The following is a 6,000-nucleotide window of genomic DNA, read 5'->3' on the forward strand; positions in this document are numbered from 1 at the left end:
GTAAACCTTGAAGCGTTATTTAAATATAAATATCGGTAAATATAAATACAATAATTTGAAAAGTATCCCTGCCAGTTTGGAGTAAAAACTATGAATTTTTCAATAACAGTTGTAAGATTATTTAAAATTTTTTGAAATATCGGTGCCAGAGTAATCGGCATTGTCATACGCCATGCGAGTCGTCATCTCCTTAAATAATGAAGAAAGATTCAGTGCATACTTTCGTGTTAAAACTTCGTTTAAAGAAACTTAACTAGAAAGTGTTAAAATTCAAAATATCTGAGAAGATATAAAATAAAGTTTGTTTCCGGAACTCGTTTAGATTCATTGTAAATTAGACGCGTATACCATTTCGTAATATCTTACGTATTTTAGAATGACCAGTGAGCTAACCAGACTTCAGTTTATTACTTAAAAAATGACCAATGAAAATTCTACTTATATACTTATATTCACTTATTCCCTGTTTCACAGGAAGTCAAACTGGTTTTAGGCGACCTTCAGTGGAATAAAAAAATCAAAGCGCCGAAAGAATCGCAAACGCACACATCAAATTGACCATTCAATGCGTGATTTCAATTCCTTTAATGATTTAAACTTGTGCAGCCTTGTTCAGTTGACAAGGATGTGCCGGCTGATCAGCGTCTGCACTGCTCCCAAGGGAAGATTCTGTTTCCGCCAGGACATCATGCAACACTCGAAATCAAATATTGCGCTACTATATAATAATGTTACTTTATTTATAAATTGTCTGGGTTAGTGGGTTGACTTTGTTACATGTGGTACATGTAAAATCAAGGCCATGTTCGTAAACTGATATTTATTTTAAAAAAACACAACACAACAAAACAAAACGTTCGACATGCAAATCGACAATTGGTTTGCAACTTAATGATTTTAAAATAGTTTTATGTACTAAATTTATAAACTTAAAGTTCGTTTTTTTATTCATGATAACGTAAAAAACATTTTTATCTTATCGTTAAATGTTACATTAAGAGGTGTATGAAATAAAGATTTATTACTAAACTTAATTTAAATAAGAAACGCCATGCTTAAAACAGGAACTTAAATATATATATCTAAAGTACTTTTTATTTTTAAATTATGAGTTGAGCGAGACAGTATCTAATGCTACATGCCTGAACTGAACCAAGCTTATACCCACTTCCCTAGCAATGCTTTGCAGGTCTCGTCTTCTGTCGCGGATGACCAGATCGTGCACAGCTTCGGCGGTTTCATCGTTGGTGGCCTCTTTTGGCTGCCAAGGCCGCTCATTATCTCCAATGCTCTCCCGGCCAGCCCATTTTTCACAGTGCTGTAGGAAGAGGAAACCTTGCTTAGTGTATCCATGAAGTCTTCATTAATTTCCTTGGTTGACATCCTTTTTTACAGAGGTACTTAATGGCGGCTCTGATTTCAACTTTCTCCATTTGGTCTAAATGACACACCCCTTTACTAATCAAAGTGTGTTTTATGTTACTTAATCTGTGTAAAGCCGCGTGAAACTCGATCAGTAATCTTCAATAAGATATAGGTATCGACGCATCGTGTGTAAATGTCAGTGTAGTGGCTAGAAGTATATCGGGTCGAGAACTTTTTGATCATACCTCGTTAAGTGAATATGATTGTCTAACATATTTTTTTCAATCACAATTCTACCGAATTCTGCCTCGATTATCCGAAATGCATTCGACACTCATTATAGAAAGATTTGTTCACACCCGGAGACACGTGGTAGAACTACGTTCGATACGTATTAGCACTCTGAAGTGATGATGAATAATCGGTGAGGTGTTCCAAATCAAAATTAAGGTTGATCATTCTCAAGAAGAGATAATCTTTGAAATTCATTGTTTTTTTGTATTTTTATGTCTTTAAATTTTAACATATTGATTTGGTTGATTTTAAATATTTCATACTCATATGTGACTATTACACAACCTTAGAATATGTTGCAAAAATTTCCCTTTTGACAGTCGCTGTATTTTACCTTTGAGTCCCCTAAAAAGGTCAGTTTTATTTCGTTTTGTACACTTTTAAATACATGTAAAGATACTCCGAAATTCGGCAAATGTAGATTTATTTCCGGTCTAAGCCTGTGATAAAATAATCTAACTTTTACCGTTATAGCTTCACGGTGCGCCACTGTTCACTTTAGAGTGATGGTTGCACTTATTATCAATACTTTTAAAACTGATAAGATTTGTTTACACACCGGGGTTAGAAGGAAAAACCTAACTTTGCTGTGTTCCAGATAACACAAATTGGCGATCATACACCGTTTATCATTTACAGGAACGTTTCACATTGAAGCTTCTCGCTGCGCTCGCCTGTATTTTATTTAAACATTGCACCGAATTGATTAATTACTGGGAAGTTATTTCGTTGCATGAATCGTATAGACTTATGACTTATTAAAAATTAATGCTACTTTTACAAGTCATAATTATTCCAGAAGGTAGGAACACATGCAAAACACTGTTCGGAACTTTTCATATGGTACATCGTTTAACTGTGTTATCATGCAAGTGTACATATATTGCAAATAATTTTCATATCAATATGAGGTCTGATTATCTTTTGAAATGCTTTTCTTTTCGCAGTCACAAAGTGAAAAATAACATAGTTTCAAATAGTTTATTTAACTGTAAGGGGAACTAACATGTTCTTGACAAATTTTATTGTTTTGTCGGATTACTCTCCCTCTGAGATTATTAAATTGAGAAAATTACTTTAAAACTACAAAACATAAACTGTTTTTGCCTCGTTTTATTTGACCGTACAACAATATTTATACTGTAAATAATGTGATGACAAAAGACTGAAGAAATTTTGAAGTGTTTGAATTGTTTGTTGAATTTGATTCAATTCATTAATTTTGGCTTTTCCGATTTGAACAGAATTGAACAGAGAACGTTTCGTGCTCATTACTCTGATCCAACATGATTGATAGATCCATACTATAACCTTGAATTTGAATAATAAAAGATTAAACCACAAACATTTTGATAACAAATAAGCTGTTGTAATCCACTTAGAAATAATTATGTTAAGGTGATTGTTTTTTCTTTATATACGATCATTTCATTATCATTAGTAATTAAACAAACGGCAGGGAGCATACGTGTTCAGGCAAATACTTACACAAATACACGCAGGCACACATCATCATCATAATCATCATCATCATCTCCACTTATTAAAATACTTTTCTTTGATGTCAGACACGTTTTTCTTGTGATTATTGGACATGCTTGGTAATAGAATTTAATGGTAATAAAATGTTGTATGAAAGAATTATTTTTGTCAACTAGGATATTTACCTGCTTTCTGCTATCTGAATCATTATTTAGGTGAATGATTTATGTCGATAAGAAGTTCTTACACATATTTGTTATTATTTTGTTGTTGTCACTTATTTATTTGTTAATTTTTGTTTGTTTGTAATCCTTTTTTTTACTTTCGTGCGCGGGTAGATGCGTGTGTGCCTGCGTGTATTTGTGTAAGTATTTGCCTTAACACGTATGCTTCAGTGTGTGTTTTGTAATATCAGTAGACGAGCAACATAGTAATCGTATTAATCTAATAAAACATACAAAAATTTCATATTTCATTTATGCGTAGACGGGTTTTGAAGCAAAATACTACTACTGCTTAATGCGCGTTTTTTGGATGTTTTTTTTATTTTTTGCTTTTTTTTTGTTATTGTTTCTTTTTTTGTTAAAAGATATCAATATAGATATTGTATATCTAACGTACAAAAAATGCATGAAAATAAGTTCGCTTAATATCTTATTTAAAATTTCAGATTATCCCATGAATGATGATAATGACCTCTTCCATTTGCAATCTATTGCAATACTTTAAAAGATAAATTGACACAGACACAAAGGGGAAAACATACGGAAATGATTTATTTAAAGATGTCACGATACTCTTTGTAACCATTATGAATTAATACTTTTTTCTTTAGACAAAATTGCTCTGTTTATACCACTCTTAATTAAGATTAAAAATATATTTTTTCAGATTTAAAAAAGAAGATATGAAATAAAACTGATTATGTTACAGTCTGACTTTGTTCACTACCCAAAGTATCTGCTAAAAGAGGCCTTCATTTTCTGTTGAAAAATTCTGTGTTGTTTTTAGTATTTCAGTATTCTTATCTTGGAAAAGTATATCACTTTTAAGCGTCTTTAAATTAAAAAAGCGTCCCGACAGCTCTTTCGTTAATCCCCCCCCCACCAGAAGATCTGGAAACGAATCGTTCGACTTACTAATTTAAATATAGAGACCAAAACGGTAGATAAGAGGTATCGAGGCGTTTCCTTCTTGTTTATGTATGTTATTTTGGCAATTTCATTATTTCCCACCTTTATTCTTTCGATATGACATTTAATATATTAAACGAGTTTTCTAAAAACAACATGTTCAAGGTTTAGAAAAGCTGAAGGCCTCTTTTAAGAAATATGTGGCATGTAAATATAAAACTGTGTAAAAGATAATTAGAAACATTATTGAGACAATGAAGTTATTTCTTTACTTTTTAAATATTGTGTTGTGCTCATGTTATCGTCCTCCACCGGCATTGGGTTTACTTGATTCTCTATATTTACCCACTGCCATATTGTCCGCCTTTTATTTAAATATGCGTGTTTCTCTTGCGGGCTTCTCTCTTTTATGTTGATATGATGTTTAACACGTTAACACTATTCCTTTTAACATTCGTATGTTATAGCTCGATCACATTGTCATGTGTGTACATGGTTTGAGATTGATGTTACTTTTCATATTAATACGTCAAAATGACAATTAAAATCATTATTTTCCTTTAATAGTTTTATCGTCACATGTTTTACTGATTGACTATCATATTATTTTATTGCAGAAGTTGTTGTGTTTTTTTTAAATAAGATCAACCTATCTGAGAGAATCAACGCGCTGGACAGTAGCATCTTTTTTTATCCACTGTACCCGACAATTTTAATCAAGTGAAATTAAATCATTTAAATGTTATTTGTTCTGTTACTGTTTTTCTCAAATATTCAAATTGCTTCAGAAGACACTTTGTTATTATTCGTTATTACTAAACTGTATGTCCTAATTTAGTAGTACATGAAGCTACATACGTCACTAGTTAGAAACATGTATATTCATTCTTTTCTTAATCTAATTTTACACAATAAAACAGTCATTCTTGAATAACGAAGAGAGATAATTATCTGAAACTATAGCACATATTTTATAAGCATTAACCTACATCACATTGGTATAAAAATCCCGAAAAACTTACTAGTATTTACAGTTCGTTTACAGTCATGTCAAAAATGTCCCTTAAATATTAAAGTCAATAACATTCCATTTCTTTCAGTGAATTGGACGAATACAATCATTTTAAATTGTTATAAATAAGAAACACAATACAATGTACAATAGCACCGCGAATGAAGTATCTTTTCAATGAGATATTTAAGTACGAGGATTGTCCGGAAGGTTCGTAAACAAAGCCATAAAATATTTAAAAAAAAACAGTCATTTCAATATGATAATTTGATATTTTGCTAAAGAATTTATTTGTAACATATTTGTAAATTAAAATAAAAACATAGGAAAAATAATAAAATTTTATGATTTATTAGTTTGCTAAAATATAACATATTACTTAATTAAAAAATTTAAGAACAGTAATATTCGTAAAGTGCAAATCACCATGGCAAAATAATCAACGGTTCACACAGCGCTTTGATTTCATTATAATTGCTTCTCGAAAGAGCTTTTCATATAAGAAGGATTTTCGGGATTCCAATGTAAAGGTTTAAAGTTGTAAAACACGATTTAACATGACAGTCTATACAACGCAATCTTAGAATGAAATACTACATCCAAAAATAAACAGTGAGTTAATATCTAAATTAAAAGCTTTCGGTATTGTGTAATATTTATTATCACAAGTAATTTCCATAGAATTATTCAACATCGATTCCTTTTTCAAACAGA

This window comes from Ruditapes philippinarum, unplaced genomic scaffold, assembly GCF_026571515.1.
Source record: "Ruditapes philippinarum isolate M1 unplaced genomic scaffold, ASM2657151v2 ctg9293_1_1_1_1, whole genome shotgun sequence".
Taxonomy (NCBI): Eukaryota; Metazoa; Mollusca; class Bivalvia; order Venerida; family Veneridae; genus Ruditapes; species Ruditapes philippinarum.